Source organism: Phyllopteryx taeniolatus, chromosome 9, assembly GCF_024500385.1.
Source record: "Phyllopteryx taeniolatus isolate TA_2022b chromosome 9, UOR_Ptae_1.2, whole genome shotgun sequence".
Taxonomy (NCBI): domain Eukaryota; kingdom Metazoa; phylum Chordata; class Actinopteri; order Syngnathiformes; family Syngnathidae; genus Phyllopteryx; species Phyllopteryx taeniolatus.
The window spans coordinates 24,682,284-24,691,399 of record NC_084510.1 but is presented as its reverse complement, the minus strand read 5'-3'; positions in this window follow the sequence as shown (position 1 = coordinate 24,691,399).

The window sequence follows — 9,116 nt, the reverse complement described above, 5'->3', positions numbered from 1 at the left end:
CCTTTAAATGTTTTGTTTGTCCTCTTACGACAGACATGTCCACTCAATTTTGTGTGGATCAATGAAACTGGTGTCGGGACTAATTTTATGTTATGTTTAGTTTCCCAAGGGGTGCTACTGAAAGAGTTTTGGGGCGTTCGTGTTTGGGACACCAAAAATGCACTTCCAACCAGACACGAGCAAAAATGTATTACTTTCAGGCCATGTTGAGGCCCCCCAGCCCATTGTTTTTCACCGCAAATGCTTAAAATGATAATTCAACTTTGACTTCAAGCTCCACCCACATTGGATGGCATTACAAAAGCTTGGTAATTTAGTGTCGCCCACCTGACTAGTATACCTGCTTCTGATTGGTGCTCATTTAGGCCAATTCTTTGGTTGGAACTCTGCAAAGTACGAAGCATGGGATTTGCCCCAAAATGTCTGCTTCAGAATCCGAATCCGAATCATCTTTATTTGCCAAGTATGTCCAAAAAACACACAAGGAATTTGTCTCCGCTAGTTGGAGCCGCTCTAGTACGACAACAGACAGTCAATTGACAGAGAACACTTTTGAGACAGAAAGACATTGGCAAAAAATACAAAATAAAAACAGTCACTGAGCAGTAAAGGGTTGCTAGTTATCTGGTAATGCCTGTACATTTATTTTTTTTGACAATTGTGCAAAAAGATGCAGAGTCCTTTAGCACTTAGAGCAGTTCGAATGACTCATATTGCAATAGTCCGGTGCAACTTCAAGGAGTGTATGCAGTTTAAAGCTTAAAGTTTACTTTAAACCAAAATGGACAACTTCCTGTTCGACTTTAAGAGTGGGTCCTTGAGACTTTGTCATGCATCGTGTTACAATGGACGCATTCACCTCATTTTGTGTCGATGGGTTGAACTGATGTCGGGGCTAAGTTATTTCTTATTTATAACTTTCCAGGGGGTTCTACTGAGTGACTTTTGGGGGGTCGTGTTTGGGACCCCTAAAATAAATATAATTTACCCAGGGTACATGCGCTAACAAACCTTGGTGTGTTTATAGGCATGGTGAATTTTTTAGAAGAGTAATAATAAACCCAGCAATTCCAATAGGGGCCATAATAATACGGTTATAAAGGCCACTGTAAAATGTGGGCTTTTTATACACTTTGGGTCATTTTGAATGTATCTGCTAGCTAAACCATATCATGCTGGAACAATACAGAGCAATGATAACACAAAATCACATTAAAACAACACTGATAAGCACATAGTAGGTCGTAGTAGTAATAGTAGTTCTGGTCAGTGTGAGGTTTCAAACTGGCTACATCATATTTTATGGTTTCCCCGAAAGGGCCATTACGACTACAAAAAAATATATAAATACAATCACCCCATCATTTTATAACTTACGGTATGTAAACGATTGTTGTTATATATTTTTAACGACAAACTGAATCTGAAATTTAAAAAAAAAACAGGTGTTAGAGATACTGTAGTGACAACCAAATATTTAAGTTTACAACTATTGTTCAATTTATCTTAGGAAGGGATTTAGTAAAAAAAATGCATGTAATATATACTGTATGTATATATGTAATATATACATACAGTATATATATATATATATATATATATAATATATACTGTATGTAAAAGGTGATTTATTTTTTGGCTTAGATTTGCTACCAAAATGAAAGGAACAAATCCATTAGCAAGAAACACGAAGCAGACAAGTCTCATCCTCCGTCGTGCTTGTTTCTATTTTTCATTAAAGCTCGTTGTTCGTTTAATGAGTTTGAAATAAGGACATGTATACAAGCGTATTGTTATTTTCCCAGCTGAGAAGCTATGTTTGCTTGCCTTATTTCATTTGTTGGTTAAAAAAAACAAAAACCCCAAAAAAACCTCTCCACTTTGAGTCAGAAAGACAGATTCTCATCTCCTTCTTGTGGGCGTCTCATTTTTTTGTGAAGGCGAGCACAGAAGATTAAAATTGTTGTCAAAAATAAACATATAATTTCTATCCTTATTTTCTCCTCAATTACAGGGCACGGTCGGAGCTGGGCTTGTCGTTGGGGAGAGTCTGGCCCTCACAAGAACACAGCGGCTATATTTGGGAGTCTGCTCTCCGGCTAACCTCCGTCACTTTTATTTTCCCATTCCAAGAAGGACTGCGAGTGCAAGAACAAAAGCAAGTGCTGTCTGTCAATCCGTCCGTCCGTCTACACCAGGGATGTCCAAACTTTTTCCACTGAAGGCCAAATACAGAAAAATGGAAGGAAGCGGGGGCATTTCACCTTGTGTTTGTGAAACATGCTAAAACCAATTCAATATGTTGTTGGTCAATATATGCTAAGCCGTGAAACTCGATTCAAGAAGAAAAAAAAAAAGTCGAAATCTGAGCTTGTGAAATCGGTGACAACGCAAAAAAGTACAGTGATCCCATGAGTGACCTGACTTTTGAGTTTTTCAAAATTTCGCCGATTTTTTTTGCTTTGACTTGTGGGCTCAAAGTTGAGATGTGAGCGCTGTATGGTGGCAGTTACTTCACAATAAGCAGCAGTTTGGCAAATAGTGAACAGTTCTTCAAAAAAGAGGCCTAAAGCTTTTTAATGCTACTCCCAGTTGAAATTTACTGTCACACTAAACACAAAACAAACAGAATTACACATTGTGTGTTTACAGCAACATCGCTTTGATTTTGGGAAAGTCCGCTTAGCTTAATGCTAACAAATAATGCAAAATGCTATTGCCATGCTAACAATTGTTGATAATTGCGTTTTCTTTTTTTTTTTTTTTAGAAGCAATGGCTATTTTAACACAAACAGCGGAGACACACATTTAGACGGATAATATAACAATACAGTGAACCCTCGTTTATCGTGGGAGTTAGGTTCCAGGACCGGGCGCGATAAGTGAATTTCCTCCAAGTAGAGACACCATATTGACTTAATTACTTAACGTGTATTTTGACCTTTTAAAACCCTCTCTATCGTATTAGTCATAGGATAATCATATCATAGGATATCACATTATTGCATATATATATATATATAAAACTGAAAAAACCCGCGAAGTCGTGAACCTGCGATAGTCGAACCGCAAAGTATTATTTAGTTATTATTTTGAAAGTGTGCTGCCTTTCAACATTTTCACTTTTTTTCTGTAACCGCCATGGTCATTTGAATATTCGAATATGCGGTAGGCCACTTACAATTGTGCAGCAAATGACCCCGGTCTACCTTATCCGATGTGTTATAAAAGCTTATCAAATCTGTCCCCCCTCATTTGGCATGAGGCCTGCTACAGGCTGCAGTCATTAAACCAAGTCTCCCCTCTCCTTAACGTTCTGTTAATGTTTTGTGTTTTACATACAAGTAAAAATGACAGGGCAGGTGAGGCTAAAACGACAACGAGCTGCTTCGCCCTAGCTTTACAAGAGTCGCCGTGCTCTGAGTCTTTGGCGTGTTCCCCATTTATAGCTGCCATCAAAACGAGGGCAAGCGAGAGGTGTAATTAGAGAAATGCGTAAAGCTTTAACGGGCCTTTCAGAAGGCTTTCCCCTGCTCCAGTTCCAAGTTCTAGCTCAGTTTGGTGACTTTATAATTTTTTTTCCCTCACGAGATGAGATGCAGTGGCAGTCCTAGCTTAACTTCAAGTTGGAAATTAACCCCTCCCCATAAAATAACAACATACTACTATAGTCATCAGGAATAATGCCTTGCTCATACTACATACCTGCCTCCAGGCGTCTCCTTCTCTTCTTTCCGTTTCTTTCGGAATTGCACACTTAATGGTTTTGACATATTCTCCGTGTTTACGACAAATAACAAAATGATTCCCTAAGAATGATGACCCACACCAGCCATCTCCCCAATGCCATGATGCCAATACAAAACTATTTCACATCATATTTTTTTTTGGGGGGGGGGGGGGGGGGGGGAGTTGTATTCCCGTACCCTCAGAAATGCAGCCCTATGCAGCCACACATATTGCATATACCAGAAATTCCCTCTTACCTATATACACTCGCCACTTGGATAGTTTTAGACATCCATCCCTCCATTTTCTACAGATGTTGTCCTCATCAGGGTGGCGAGCTGGAGCCGATCTTAGCCAATCCATGAAGAGTTAGGAATAAACCTCGGAGACGCATTTTGGTTCGAGCCATATTGAGCGGGTTCTCCTTGGTACGACCTCAAATTGCACTATTTCTAGTGGAAATAAACCGTTCTGCATGAAGTTTGGGTGTTCTCCTGGTGCTGGCGTGGGTTTTCTCCAGGTAGTCTGGCTTCCTCCCACATTGCAAAAACATACATGTTAGGTTCTATGAAGACTATAAATTGTCCATAGGTGTGAATGTGAGCATGAACGGTTGTTTCATTATAAGTGCCCCGTAATCGACTGGGGTGTGGAACGTTTTTCTCTAGCAAAGCACATACAGTAGAGACAAGAGAAACAAGCATTGACACTTGTGGACAATTTAGTGTCTTCAGTGAAGCTAACATGCATTTTTGGGGGGAATGTGGGAGGAAGACAGAGTAGCAGTAGTAGTAGTAACTCTGGGGTGATCATGCAAACTCCACACAGGAGGGCTGTTGCCAAGATTCAAACCCAGAACCTCGGAATTGTGAGGCAGACATCCTAACCACTTTAAGCACCATGCTACCTGCATTGTGTGGCTCATTTCCATGAAAAATGGTGGAAGGTTGATTCAATTTTGCTCACCCTTAAATGCAAATGGTTGCCACACATCAGTCTGTTCGTAATTCTCCAGGGACCAGAAGTACCCCTGCCAACAAACAAATAGTAGGAAAGAGTAGGAAATAGGATTTTTCACTTGCCTTTGAATCTATTGATGTTCTTTTTGACAATGACTTTTTACACCAGCCTTTGTGCTAATTTCTCCACTTTGTAAGCATTTACTACACCCTAACTAACTCACCCTAACTTGAGAGGACATTCCAGGGGCTGCTCGCCAGCTCTGCAGGCGTATAGACTTCCTTAGCAAGGTCATCCAGCAGCCTTCTCCTCCGAAATAGTAGCACAGAGGTTTGGCACATGGATTTACATCGCATGCTTGTTTCTAACGCACTTCTCGCGAGAGGTTATTTGGCCTCCAATCTCCTTATATGTCTCTTCTGCGTGTCCTTAGGTGTCACCGCGCCACCAAAGTGCGCGATGGACTATCACGGCGCGAATCCAATCCCCTGTCAGGCCTCGCAAAATTAACAATGTTCACAATACTGCGACGGCGGGGGAGGAATCAAAATGATTAGATGTGTTTGACTTCGCTGCTTGATGGAAATGTGGTGAGAGGGAATCAGGGTCAGGGATAGACTTGCCTTGCAGCATGACTCTGTGCTATTTTTCCAGGCCGTGTGGTCAAAGATTGAGAGCGCTTGTCAACGGAAAATGAGAGCGAGTAAAAGAAATTTGTGTGTGCGTGCGTGCGTGTGGTGGGGGGTGTCACGGACAGACTGGAGGGGGGAGATTGTGGGGAGGTGAGACAAGAGTGATGGGTTCCATTTGTAGATGCATCCATGCATTGATTGTGGCTTCAGATCTGAGTCACGTTTGCCTAATTCTTGGGGATTCAGACATGAGAAGTGACCACGTGCTTTATGATGAAAGAAAAAAAAAACAAAAAAAAAACACCTGGCCAGGCTGAGTGCCGCTTTTCTCTGCTTCGGGGCAAAGATGGCGGTTTTGAGTAATGCGACCGCCAATAGACTGCAGCGCAACCAGTGGACATATTCAGTCAGCAGACATGGCGGCAAGCACGTAATGCAGATTTTTCCGACTGGCACGATGCAAATGGGGAGACGACATCCATTAAGAAGTAGACTGAAATCCCCTTTGTGTGTTTCCAATGGTATCAAGTCTCACTTCTCCAGACTAAGGACAGGCATTGGACTAAGGCCATGTCCACACGAACATGGCTATTTTCTTTACGTATTAGCTTTTTGTTGTTTTTTTGCCATTGAGCCAGGGGGAAGACTTTTCAAAACTTGATTTGTGTGCGACCTGCAACATGAAGACAAAATAGTCGTCTTAATAAAGTAGACGACAGACCGATTTTCATCCGGACCGGTTATCGGCACTGTTATTGCGTATTTTAATGCATATCGGCATCTGCCTTTTTTAAAACGCCAACAGCCCTTAAGAGATCAATTCAAACTGGGTAAACATCAGGGATGTATTTATTTAGATTTTCAGTTAACGTGATAAGAGATGCTGCTGACCCTTGGAACGCACTACAATTTTTGTTTTTGTTTGAACTTAAAACAAAGAGAAGTGAAAGATTCACATTTCACTTATATTGAAATTTTGGAAAACCTTATTGACTGTATAAAATTTTAGGGAGCTATTTATTTGTTCAAGTTTTCATTTAACTTCATAAAACATGCTGCTGAGCCTGGGAGCTCACTGCACTTTTTGTCAGAAATTTAAAACAAAGCTGTCTATTGTTCAAGATTTAAACAAAAAAACATTTAACATGTTGCAACTCTGAAAAGCTGTTTTGTAAACAGATGATTAAAGGCATGTAAACAATGCTCAAATACGGGTAAAATGGTCAATTACTATGAATCAGTCCATTAATTTGTTCATTTTACAAATATTTTTTTTACATTAATTTTAGATGGCAGTGAGGATAAGCGGTACGGAAAATGGATGGATGGATGGATAGATATCTTTATCCATCCATCCATTTTCTGAGCCGCTTCTCCTCACGCGGGTCGCGGGCGTGCTGGAGCCTATCCCAGCTGTCATCGGGCAGGAGGCGGGGTACACCCGGGTCCTCAGAACTGTGAGGCTGACGCTCTAACCAGTCGGCCACCGTGCCGCCAGATATCTTTATATCAGAAATATTTTGGAACTGCATTAAAGAAATGGAAGGGCCATAGCTGAACTCATCTTCGGAGAGCGGTCTAAATAGCTTCAATTAATAAAATCTGCACAAAGATAGAAAATTCTTCCAACTAATTCATTATTATGCATGTTGCTTATTGCATTATTTGCTGATTATACTGCTTTTAATCATGGAATGGCAGAATAGCAATTCCATTGAAATTTTAGTGGGAAATTGCACAAAAAGTGAACAATCTGTTACTTTTTATCCCCATTAAAAATGTTTTTTTTCTTTTTTTTTTTTCCAATCACCTGAGCGTTCTGGCACAACCCAAATACGGCAAATAAAAGCTTCATATATTGCTGCATTGGACATCAATGCCATTATAGGCTTTTATTTTGAAGTTGGTACCGGAGCACAGTGCCAGAGCTTAAATGTAAAAAATTGCCGACCGTCAGGCTCATTTAACCGTGGTAGCTAAACTCACGATCACAATTCAAATTCAATTGATTGTGCAGCCCTAATTCAAATGCAATCGGTTCCATTTGAGCCCTGTGATTGGTTGGCAACCAGATTTTTGTAGTGACCAGACTGCATTTGTAATTCCAAAATCCAGAGTGGCCTTTGAAACTCAAAAACATATGTTCCACTGTCATTTTGTGGACATACTTTACAATATTCTAAAGTGAAGGCCCGTCCACGTGCTCTCAAGCAAGCGGCGGTCCGCCGCCTACTCGCTGTATACGAGTTGTCGTCCTGGCCTATAATCTGGCTGTCTGTCACGGAGACCTGCGGCCACCTAAATGACCCCCAGCGGGCGTCGTGTGTACAATTGCTCCAGGTGGCGCAATGGCATGACAATGTCTCCTTTACTATCTCTTTATTTGGACTGTGTGAAATGACTGGGCGGCACGCCGCGCGACTGGTTAGAGCGTCTGCCTCACAGTTCTGAGGACCGGGGTTCAATCCCTGGCCGCGCCTGTGTGAAGTTTGCATGTTCTCCCCGTGCCTGCGTGGGTTTTCTCCGGGCACTCCGGTTTCCTCCCACATCCCAAAAACTTGCATGGTAGGTAAATTGACGACTCTAAATGGCCCGTAGGTGTGAATGTGAGTGTGAATGGTTGTTTGTTTGTACGTGCCCTGCGATTGGCTGGCAACCAGTTCAGGGTGTACCCCGCCTCCTGCCCGATGATAGCTGGGATAGGCTCCAGCACGCCCGCGACCCTCGTGAGGAGAAGCGGCTCAGAAAATGGATGTTTGGATGGATGAAATGACCCTGCCCCGGGGGGGGGGGGACGTTTTGGACATGATTTCTGGGTACTTTTTGTAGATGAATGAATGAGTGACTTATGTTTTGTACCATCCACTTGGCTTTGGAAGACATCTCCTTGTGTAATATTTTTTACATGGCAGAAATATTATACCCCAGCAATTGTCTAAACAATCGAACTGTAACGGTCTTGTTTAAGTAAAAGAAAACAAACCGTAAAATGGAAAGCCTGAACCTTACAGCAGCAGCTCGGTGCCATACGTCTTCCCAATGAACGTATGAGCCAACTATAACATAATAAAGTGAAAAGAGTTTTCTTGAGAAATATGAGCGTGTCAACTTATCAAAGCGGCTTAAACGTACTGCAGACACGGTTGAGGCACTAACTCGTCCAGCCTTTGGAACCTTACGCCATTTGCATTATAGCTGAATACGGTATTGTAATACAGTAAACAGTAGTAAACCCTCGCAATACGCAGGGGTTAGGGACAGAGACGTATCGCAAAAATGGGAATATAGTAGATGTGCCCTAAATATACACAAAACTATGATCCCCAAAAATACTTTGTCATTTTATTAAACATCTTACAATATTATCCTTAAAATAAATGGCTGACAGATTATTTGATTTAAAAAGAAAATAAAGCAACCTTTGCAACCTTAGAAGGAGCAAGGCGTTGCGTTGGCATCTAAGGACGTATCAAAAAGAGCACAAAACTACCCAGATAAACGTGAATATGTGGGTTTTTCACAGAATAGCTGTTGGGTTCTACAGAAAATCACACGAATGGATGATTTGGGGAATCGTTAAGCACGAATAGGCGAGGGATCACTGTTAATTACTCGGCCCTCACTTCAAAATATTAGGGGTGCTAAAATCATGATTCAGTGCAAAAATTGGTTCTGTTTAAAGTCGGTACAAGAGAAAAAAACACATAACGGCTTATCTTGAGGTTTTTAACACCGATCCTAATTGCATTTAAAAAATATATATATATCAATTGATCAGATTTGAAACAACAGCAA